This window comes from Rhinopithecus roxellana, chromosome 2 (assembly GCF_007565055.1).
Source record: "Rhinopithecus roxellana isolate Shanxi Qingling chromosome 2, ASM756505v1, whole genome shotgun sequence".
Lineage (NCBI taxonomy): Eukaryota > Metazoa > Chordata > Mammalia > Primates > Cercopithecidae > Rhinopithecus > Rhinopithecus roxellana.
This window is the reverse complement of record NC_044550.1, coordinates 27,789,619-27,801,664: the sequence shown is the minus strand read 5'-3', so window position 1 is coordinate 27,801,664 and position 12,046 is coordinate 27,789,619. Positions and strand designations below refer to the sequence as shown.

Sequence of the window (12,046 nt, the reverse complement as noted above, 5' to 3'; positions counted from 1 at the left end):
TGATGGTTTCTTTCATAGAACTGCCATGGATATGTTTACCGGTAATCATCATCCATTTCTAGCTAATGTAGGCTGATTCTGCAGACAGCAGCAGAGATGGTGCCTCTTGGCTATAGCAGGTCTCTTGACTGTGGGAGATGCTCATTGTGGTATCCTGTGGAGCCAGCAGCTGTAGAGGCAGTTTGCTATAATGACAGAAATAGAATTCAGAATATGGATAGCAATGAAGCTCATCGAGCTACAGGAGTATGCTGTAACCCAATACAAGGAAGCTAAAAATCATGATAAAAAAAAGTCAGGAGCTGAGAAACAGTACAAAGAAGAATGTAACTGACCGGATAGAGGTGAAAAACACACTGAGAGGATTTAATAGTGCAATCACAAGTATTAATAGAAAAATAGACCAAGTGGAGGAAAGAATCTCAGAGCTTGAAGACTGGCTTTCTGAAATTTGTCAGGAAAGATTTAATAGAAATGAATCAAACCTCTGAGAATATATGATTATGTAAACAGATGAAATATAAATGCTGACTGCTTTCCCTGAAAGAGATGGGAAAAATGGAACCAATCTGAAAAACATATTTCAGGATATTATTTATGAGACTCCCTCAACTTAGGCCAACATACAAATTCAGGAAATACAGAGAACCCCAGTAAGATAACTCACAAGAATATCGTCTGCAAGCCACATAATTATCATATTCTCCCACATAAAATTGAAAGAAAAATAATGGTAAAGGCAGCTAGAGAGAAAGGTCAGATTACTTATAAAGGGAAGCCCATTAGGCTAACAGTGGAACTCTCAGATGAAACCCTACAGGCCAGAAGAGATTGAGGGTCAATATTCAACATTCTTAAAGAAAAAAAAATTCCAACCCAGAATTTCATATCCAGCCAAACTAAGCTTCATAAGCAAAGGGGAAATAAGGTTATTTTCCAACAAGCAAATGTTGAGGGAATTTGTAATCACCAGACCTGCCTTACAAGAGCTCCTTTAAGAAGCACTAAATATGGAAGGGAAAGATTGTTATCAACAACTACAAAAGCTCACTGAAGTACACAGACCAGTGACACTATAAAGTAACCACATAAACAGGTCTGCAAAATAGCCAGGCAGTATCATGATGACAGAATTAAATCCACATATATCAATACTAACCATAAATGTAAATGGGTTAAATATCAAATTAAAATACACACAGTGGCAAGCTGTATAAAGAACCCAAACCCAGTGGAATGCTGTCTGCAAGAGACCATTCTCACATGTAACGACACACATAGGCTTGAAATAAAGAAACAGAGAAAAATCTACCAAGAAAATGGAAAACAGAAAAAAGTAGGGTTTTCAATCCAATTTTCTGACCAAAACAGACTTTAAACAATAATGATAAAAAAAGGACAAAAAACAATTATATAATGATAAAGGGTCCAACTCAATAAAAAGTTGAACTATCCTACATATATATGCACCCAAGAAAAGAGCACCCAGATTTATAAAGAAGTTCTTAGAGACCCTCACAGAGAAATACATTCCCACAAAATAATAGTGAAAGACATTAATACCCCATTGACAATATTAGACAGATCATCAAGAGAGAAAATTAAAAAAGGTATTCCGTACCCGAACTCAGCACTGTATCAAATGAACCTGATAAACATCTACAGAACTCTTCAACGAAAAGAACAGAATATACATTTTTCTCAGTGCCACATAACATATACTCTAAAATCAATCACATAATTGGAATTAAAACACTTCTCAGCAAATGCAAAAGAAAATAATAACAGCCAGTCTCTAAGACCACAGTGCAATGGGATTAGAATTTAGGATTAAGAAATTCACTCAAAACCACACAACTACATGGAAACTGAACAACCTGCTCATGAATGACTACTGGGTAAATAAATAAATTAAGTTCTTTGAAATCAATGAGAACAAAGATACAAGATACCAGAATCTCTGGGCCACAGTTAAAGCTGTGTTTAGAGGGAAATTTATAGCACTAAATACTCACAAGAGAAAGCAGGAAAGATCTAAAATCAACAGCCTAACATCACAATTAAAAAAACAAGAGAAGAAAGAGCAAACAGATTTGAAAGCTAACAGAAAACAAGAAATAACTAAGATCAGAGCAGGACTGAAGGAGATATAGACACGAAAAACTCTTAAAAAAAATCAATGAATCCAGGAACCAGTTTTTTAAAGATCAACAAAATAGATAGACCACTAGCCAGACTAATAAACAATAAAAGAGAGAAGACTCAAATAGACTCAATAAAAAATTATAAAGGTGATATCACCACTGATCCCACAGAAATACAAACTATCATCAGAGAATATTATAAAAAGCTCTACACAAATAAATTAGAAAATCTAGAAGAAATGGATAAATTCCTGGACACATACACCCTCCCAAGTATAAACCAGGAAGAGGTCAAATCCCTGAATAGACCAATAACAATTTCTGAAATTGAGGCAGTAACTAATAGCCTACCAACCAAAACAAGTCCAGGACCAGGTGGATTCACAGCCTAGTTCTACCGGAGGTACAAAGAGGAGCTGATACCACCCCTTCTGAAGCTATCCCAAACAATAGAAAAAGAGAGAATCTTCCCTACCTCATTTTAGGAGGCCAGCATCATCCTTATACCAAAACCTAGCAGAGACACAACAATAAAAAAGAAAAATTCAGGCCAATATCCCTGATGAACATCAGTGCTAAAATCCTCAATAAAATACAGGCAAACAGAATCCAGCAGCACATCAGAAAGTTTATCCATCATGAAAAACTCAACTTCATCCCTGGAATGCAAGGCTGATTCAACATAAAACAAATTAATAAACATAATTCATCACATAAACAGAACCAATGACAAAAACCACATGATTATCTCAATAGATGCAGAGAAGGTGTCAATAAAATTCCACACCCCTTCATGCTAAAAACACTCAATAAACTACGTATTGATATAACATACCTCAAAATAGTAATAGCTATTTATGACAAACCCACAACCAATGTAATACTGAATGGGCAGAATCTGGAAGCATTCCCTTTGAAAATTTGCACAAGACAAGGATGACTTCTCTCACCATTCCTATTCAACATAGTATTGAAAGTTCTGGCCGGGCAATCAGGCAAGAGAAGGAAATAAAGGGTATTCAAATAGGAAGAGAAGAAGTCAAATTGTCTCTGTTTGCAGATGACATGATTGTGTATTTTCAAAACCCCATTGTTTCAGCTTAAAAACTCCTTACATTGATAAGCAACTTAAGCAAGGTCTCAGGATACAACATTAATGTGCAAACAAGCATTCCTATACACCAAGAACAGACAAACAGAGAGCCAAATCATGAATGATCTTCCATTCACAATTGTTACAAAGAGAATAAAATACCTAGGAATACAACTTACAAGGAATGTGAAGGAACTCTTCAAGGAGAACAACAAACCACTGCTCAAAGAAATAAGAGAGGACACAAACAAATTAAAAAAAAATCATGCTCATGGATAGAAAGAATCAATATCGTGAAAATGTCCATACTGCCCAAAGTAATTTATAGATTCAATGCTATCCCCACCAAATTACCACTGACTTTCTTCACAGAATTAGAAAAAAACTACTTTAAATTTCATATAGAACCAAAAAAGAGCCTGCATAGCCAAGACAATCCTAAGCAATAAGAACAAAGCTGGAGGCATCACACTAACTGACTTCAAACTATACTACAAGGCTACAGTAACCAAAACAGCATGGTACTGGTACCAAAACAGATGTATACACCAATGGAACAGACCAGATGCCTTGGAAATAACACCACACATCTACAACCATCTGATCTTTGACAAACCTGACAAAAACAAGCAATGGGGAAAGGATTCCCTATTTAATAAATGGTATTGGGAAAACTGGCTAGACATATGCAGAAAAGTGAAACTGGACACCTTCCTTAAACCTTGTACAAAAATTAACTCAAGATGGATTAAAGACTTAAAACATAAGACCTAAAATAATAAAAACCCTAGAAGAAAACCGAGGTAATACCATTCAGGACATAGGCATGAGCAAAGAATTCATTACTAAAATACCAAAAGCAATGGCAACAAAACCCAAAATTGACAAACGGGATATAATTAAACTAAAGAGCTTGTGCACAGCAAAAGAAACTATCATCAGAATGGACAAGCATTTTACAGAATGGGAGAAAATTTTTGCAATCTGTCCATCTGACAAAGGGCTAATATCCAGAATCTACAGAGAACTTAAACAAATTTACAAGAAAAAAACAACCCCATCAAAATGTGGCTGAAGTATATGAACAGACACTTCTCAAAAGAAGACATTTTTGCAGTCAACAAACACATCATCACTGATCATTAGAGAAATGTAAATCAAAACCACAATGAGATACCATCTCATGCCAGTCAGAATGGCAATCATTAAAAAGTCAGGAAACAACAGATGCTGGAGAGGATGTGGAGAAATAGGAACACTTTTACACTGTTGGTGGGAGCCTAAATTAATTCAATTATTGTGGAAGACAATGTGGCGATTCCTCAAGGATTGAGAACCAGAAATACCATTTGACCCAGCAATCCTATTACTGGGTAAATACCCTAAAAATTATAAATCCTTCTACTATAAAGACACATACACACTTATGTTTATTGCAACACTGTTCACAATAGCAAAGACTTGGAACCAACCCAAATGCCCATCAATGATAGACTTGATAAAGTAAATGTGGCACATATATACCATGGAAATACTATGCAGCCATAAAAAAGTATGAGTTCATGTCCTTTTCAGGGATGTGAATGAAGCTGAAAACCATCATTCTTATCAAACTTACACAAGAAAAGAAAACCAAACACCACATGTTCTCACTCATAAGTGGTAGCTAAACAGTGAGAACACATGGACACTTGGAGGGGAATATCACATACTGGAGTCTGTCGGGGGGTGGAGGGCTAAGGGAGGGATAGCATTAGGAGAAAAATCTAATGAAGATCATAGGTTGATGGGTGCAGCAAACCACCATGGTACGTGTATAACTATGTAACAAACCTGCACGTTCTGCACATGTATGCCAGAACTTAAAATACAATTTAAAAAATTAAAAAACAAGAAGGAAGGAAATTCTGACACATGCTACAACATGGATGATTCATGTGGACATTATGCTAATAAAATAAGCCAGTCACAAAAACTTATTTCTTTGGTAGTTAGTTACATTTCATCAAGAAAAATTCTTTAATTGCATGTTTCTGAGCCTTTAGCTGTATAATTTACATATGCTGCCTTTAAAATGAAAAAAGACTCCACAGAACATTCTTGGGTTATTCGCTTTTATCTTGTAATCTTTACAGTTATTGGGCCATTGCCTTCTGGAGTTTAATTTTGGAAGTCTATATCTTACCTGTTTCTTGTTATTGCTTGTTTATTTTTAGATATACTCTCTCTATTGCATACCTGACAGCATAATTTCTTGGTCTTCATTTCTAAACCCTTTTACATCTGCATGTTTATTAGGAAAAGTTTTCATAATTATAGCTTTAAATGTATATAAATCTCTTTATTATTTTTGCCGAGGAAATTTTCAACTATTTTGGTCTAATAAAGTATTTCTATTTTGGTAAAGGACATCTTCTATCATATTATTAATTTTTATTTATTGTTTGAATTTTATTTGATATTCTTCAAGATGTCGAACATTCTTAAATTAATAGATTGAAATAATTTTCTGTTTTCCATTATCTATCATTTTCATTTTAGTTATTCATTTGCTCTTACATTCTACATTTGGAAATATATCCCGAATACATCCCTATACATTTGATTAAAATTTTTGCAGTGTTAATCTGTTTTATCTTGCTTCTATGTGGATATTATTTTGTTTTTTTGTTTCCTGCAACAATTTTTTTTCCCAGATACTTTTCTTTTTGCTTCCCTTCTCGGTTGGACATATTCTATGATTTACTTATTATATCCTTGCCTTGTTTTGTAGAGGCCATACTTTTTATGTCCTACATGGGAACATAAAATAGATTATATATGTAAAATATATACATATATGTATTTTTTAAATTTTTTAATGTGTGTTTTCCATTTTAGTCTTCATTGTAATATTTCCTTTCAAACACCAAAATTATTTTTATTTACTAATTTTTAATCGTAGGGAAATAACTGTGTTTGTTTCTCATTGGGCATTGATGTAATGCTCATTCGTATCCATTGCTTCATTTTAGATGTTGCCAAAATCTTCCACTCCATTCTTTAGATTCTGTTGTTTCTGGTAAAGAATCATTAATGCAATTCACTAGAATAAGAGGGTTTTCACCTGCCTACATTGTTTTTCAACTTTAAGCATACTATCTGAAAAATCTGAGTTTTTTCTTGGTAAACATGCAGGAAAATGCAAAGGACTACTCTTCAGTCAAGGCTTCCTTAACCCTTCTATCCCAACCACATTCTGTGCTCTTTGATGGCACCTCCTAAGATAAGAGTTCTCCACATAACCTGCATAAGATATTTGTCAAACTCTCTTCAGTGATAAAATGGGTTAGTCTTAGAACTGTAGTACTTGGATGTATGAGAAAGTCACGAAAAAATTTTATAAGATAAATAAAAGAAAGAGGTTTGAAAGAAGCTTATAAAATGATGATGCATTGGTTACTCAAAAGACTCTTCCATAGAGTAGGGGCAGTGTCACATTTTTAACTATTTTCTCAAAATTTTCATCTTAATGGAGGGGAAAAATGTAGCTAAGACAAAAATCTTATTATTTCTACTTCAGATGCAATACTAAGGGTTTTAAACAGAAAAAGTACACATATATCGATAAGCATTCTTTACCAGTTCAAATCCTTCATCACTTTCACTGGTAAAATTCACCGCTTAATTGGCTTATTGCATATTCATACTATTTCTCTATGGTATTATTGCTAACAGTTTTGTTGTGCTCAAGGGTACTGGGATTAAGAAATGAGAGTAATTAAATCAGGAACTACTTAACTTCTGACATGTTAATTTAGAACGTAATACACATCGTAAAAAGGAATATGGGAGATATGTTAGGACCTTTCACAAAAGTGTGTCATTACACAATTTCAGGTGCATGATTACTTAAATTATCCCTTTTAAATATACGTAAGAACAAGATTTTACTCCGACCCACAAAGACTCATTTTATTTAATAGCTCATTGTCTTAGTTACGTTTATTGCTCTAGGGAATGTCGTCACTGTAGTGGAGTCAAGACTGATAAGCAAAAATTAATTTAAAACCCATCATGTACCGACAGGTCATAACAATATATAAACAATTTTAGGGGTCAAAAAAATTAAGTTTGAATATTATAGTGACAGAGTATCAAAATGTAGTAATAGTTCAACAAATATCTCAACAGAGAGTTGAGTTTTACTAACAAAGAGATTAAAATGTGAGAAAAGCTATAAGATGTCATGTCATCAGTGCATGGATAACTGAAGGAGGGAAAATCTGACGTAAAACAGAAAGTAAGAATGAAAATCTGTGTGAACCCAAATAAAATGTTCACTACTACAAAATCTGTGTCCTTACAGAAGGTCACTTGAGAACTGTAACTGTTATTGTTAGCATTTTAAATTAATGAATATATGAATGAAACTGTGTAAAGTAACTGGAGCATATCGTCTTGGAACCAGTGATCACTCAAAACCACTTACACTGTAGGCCATGCATAAAGAATAAACACACAAATAGCATATTTTATTTCTGTATGATTATAGCCTTGGTGTTTTAATCTTGTGTATGAGATTAAATAGATATGGTTAGCTAACTTCCGGTAATTTCAATGCATTTTTTCTGAAAGTTATCTTTTAGATAAAAAAAGTGTGGAAATAAAATTAGTATATATGCATTTCATAGAAGTATTTAATAAAATATTGACATATTTGCAGCCAGTCTGATATTCTCTAGTGAGAGAGCATCATCAACCTAATTTTCATTCAGCTGTGTCAAATGGCATATATTCTGCAAAAAACTGCATAGACACATTTATCAACTTCTGCAGGCTTTGAATTATAGATTCTGTTTAAGAATGTGTTAGGCGGACGGGTGCGGTGGCTCACGCCTGTAATCCCAGCACTTTGGAAGGCCAAGGTGGGCAGATCAAGAGGTCAGGAGATCGAGACTATCTTGGCTAACATGGTGAAACCCTGTCTCTACTAAAAATACAAAAAATTAGCCAGGCATGGTGGCACGCGCCTGTAGTCCCACCTACTCGGGAGGCTGAGGCAGGAGAATGGCATGAACCTGGGAGGCGGAGGCTGCAGTGAGCGGAGATAGTGCCACTGCCCTCCAGCCTGGGCAACAGAGCAAGACTCCGTCTCAAAAAAAAAAAAAAAAAAAAAAAAAAAGGAATGTGTTAGGCATGCAAACAAAAAGAAAAAATGAGCTGAGAGCTTTAAAATACTAATTTCATGATGTGTGTAATATTTGTTAAGTATTGCAACTCACAGCTAATTTATTCAGTATCTAAAAGACTATAATGATGAGGAATAGCTTCATGATATATAAAATCTTAATAAATCTAATTTTATTTTACATACATTTATTTATTTAGGAGGTTGATTACCTTTCTCTATTCCTTTTGTTGCCTGGCTAAATCATACTGGAATATTGCTGTATTAATTTTCCACTTTTTTTCTCACCAATCCTGTCAATGTGGCAGAAATTGTTTTTTACCCAAATTGTTTTATCGCGCCTTCTGTACAAAAGAAAAAAAGAACAAATTGTAACTAGGCACACTATTGTCCAGCCAAACTATCTCGTCCAGTCTTCCATATCATTAGAAATGGTGGACTTTTTTTTAATTTGAATGCCAGCCAAAGTGGTATCTGCCATTTCCATTGTTGGATAGTAGGAAATTGATGTGTCAATTTCACACTTTCTTTCTCTTTTCTGCCAGGGGAAGCAAACATGGCAGTGACCTAGCTTCAACCATGCTTATAGTAACAGTGTCCTAATGCAGTAGTTGGAAAACTGCAGGCCACAGGCTAAATCCTTCCCTCTGCCTGTTGTTAAAACTTATTGGAATGCAGCCATGCTCACTCATGACGTGGAGTCTGAGGCTACTTTCCCATCACAGTGGCTATTTTGAAGAGCTACAACAAAGACAGTACTTCTGGGAAGCCTGAAGTATGTACACTCTGTTCTTTTACAGGCATACGTTTCCAGACCCCTGCCCTGGGAAATGGAGGAACAACAGGATAGAAGCAGCCTGGGTCCCTGAAGGAACACACTGAGCAAAGCTATACCACTGCCAGGAGTGACAGATAAAAAAGAAACTCATTTTTGTTTTTCAGCCACTGTATTATTGGTTCTTCGAATTACCAACATTTTGGTGTTTTCCCAAACTAAGCCAGTCAGAAAAAAAGTAAGTAAATGAGCAATGGTAAGGAAATAATACAAGTAATCAAAATATCTAACCATCAGTCTCCTAACTCTGCAATAACGCTTTACTTCATTCTGGGGAGTTTTTCTCTTTCAGAATAGACATCATAGATAAACGTATTATTTTACAAATAATAATAATAGCACATTGTTGGATTTTTGCAATAGACACTTAGTGTCTCCTTAAATGTATAATTCACATGCAGGCAATATAGCTAGCTGATTTTCATAAAAGATCCATTTGCCTAATGAATCCTTATCTGAAGTGCTGTGTGAGTATTAATAAACCTTTTAATGTAATATCGAAAGAATTTTATAGGTGCAATTTTACCATTATTGGTCCTAATATAAATAACATATTTTAATTTGTTCAGGGAATATTCCATTTATCTGATGTATATTTCAAGTCACTATTGCCAAATTTACACTATTAAATGCTCTCAGATCCATGAGAACCAGTTATTTAGAGAAAAGTCACAATATTGTTTCTATTTTTAAGAATGATTTAACAGAAGCAGAATGCGGGTGAAATTGGTACTAATTATAAGACCAATAGAGCTAGGATAAGGAAACTCTACCAGCACCAAACATTGTTCTATTTGTTTTGCGAAACTAAAATCAGTTGAGGAATACTGAATCTCTCCAGCTTCTCTTTCCATATTTCCATTATACAGGCCTTAGCAAGTGGATTGCTTTGTGAGGTTAACTAAGTATTCCTTCCAATTTCTAACCTCTCTACTTGTTTACATCATTTGCTGTAACTGGGTGATTTTATAATTTCCCCCAAAACATAATAACAGGGAAATGTGTTTTTGAATTCTGGAAGTCATAATCTCCAAAAGTAAATTTAGTCCATGATATTATGTTAATAAGATTCTTGAAATACCAGGCGTTGTGTGCTGGTAATTATACTTTTTTATACACCAAATTCAGATATCAAAAAACTGAGAAGGAGGAAATGGAAAAACCCATTACACAGCAGAGGGATGTACACAAAGTTAAAAGTCTAATGACACGAGAATAATTCAATTCGCTTTGACTGGCTTCTGAAAATAATATTAGAACATCACAAGTAACCTTTAGTGGATTAAATAACATAGAAATGGTTAAGTCCATTTCCTCAATATCCAAAATCTCAATAGCACTGTTAATACCATCTGTCAGGAACAGAATAAAAATATTATGACAAATAAAATGTGTAATATAAAAGACCTGAGAAAGTATTACAGATTATATAGACAAATCACAAAGCCATTCAAATAAGAAGAAAGAAATGTTGATTAAAATTAAAAGGAAACAATACAGTATCATGATATGGGCAACATGTGTTCATGACTCAAATAAAATATACCATATGCAATGATTAAAATATAACAAAAGTCAACTTATGTACTAGTCATGTTTGATGCTTATTTGTAAGCAATATGACCTCTTATTTAAATAAGGAATAAATAACTTATTGATCTTAATTTGGATAGTTCACTGAATCTCTAGGATGAGGGAGAAACAGGGTCAGAAAATTGGCTGGAGAAAAAGAAAGCTAACCAGCCAGAGATATTGCCCATATCACACACCAAACTATTTGAGTGAAAATACCAGCTGTTAGACCTCAACACCAGATGGCTTGCACCATGGATACTGAAATGGACATTGAGTGCTACTGTTTCCCATGAAAATCTAGTTTTCATGGGAAAATCTTCAATTAATGACAGCTTTTAGTTCTAGTGCATTTTACGTAGTTTTTGCTTTTCTTGCATCATAAATCCTGAAGACAAGTCACAGGCAAGGGCCTCTGAGGCTAAGTAATTTGTGGGTGTCCTAGTTAAAAGGGGTGACTTCTTCAATTGGAGGTAAACTCTATTCATTTACATGGTAAGAATTCTCCCATCCTCCAAAAATGACTTATATGCTAGGAAACCAAAAAGACAAAAATGTCCTGAGTAATCCAGACTTTGGCTTCACAGTGTCAATATAAACCTTTCTTCATATAGTTTCACTACCCTTGACTATAATTCCAGTAACAATTCAATTATCCTCAATCAATACGAAGTACACCTCAAGGCCCATTAATTCTCCATCTCCAAGCCCCAAATCTTTGGGTAACGGTCATTCTTTCTCTCATTTTCTCATTTCCTGTATTCAAAGAGAAAGCAAAGCAAAGAAAAAAAAAATCTGAACATAGATAAATATAACATACATATACACACACATATAAAATATAAATATATAAAACAGTATGTATTACAAAATATAGGCAGATATAGAATATATTTATATATTACATCAATCTATACATGTATTACATCTATCTGTATGATAGAGGTATGTCTGTATATAACACAACAGTGAAGAGATGTTAATATGAGATACAATTGTCACTTCACTTCTATAAGTGGTAACTGGGCATGAATGGCATGTTTTCTCTTCTCTGTTATCCATTACTTTTTTGTTTCTATGGGCTCCCAGCTGCGGGTGACTTGCTCTTAGAGTTATGCCTGTGGCCTTAAACTATACAGAGAGTACCCAAATGGCCCAACATATGTAGTTAAAATTTCCTTAACACTAGCACAGTGTGCTTGTCAATAAAATAAACACTCTAGGTTCTCCTC

At 34.4% G+C, this 12,046-nt stretch overlaps 1 long non-coding RNA gene across 1 annotated transcript in view; it reads left to right on the top strand.

The window, feature by feature from the left end:
- The first annotated feature begins 9,219 nt into the window (after positions 1-9,219).
- LOC115892405 overlaps positions 9,220-12,046 on the top strand; it is a 29,479-nt gene continuing 26,652 nt past the window's right edge. The window contains exon 1 of the long non-coding RNA XR_004052303.1: positions 9,220-9,420. This is a non-coding gene — a long non-coding RNA (uncharacterized LOC115892405). The remainder of the gene's footprint in view (positions 9,421-12,046) is intronic.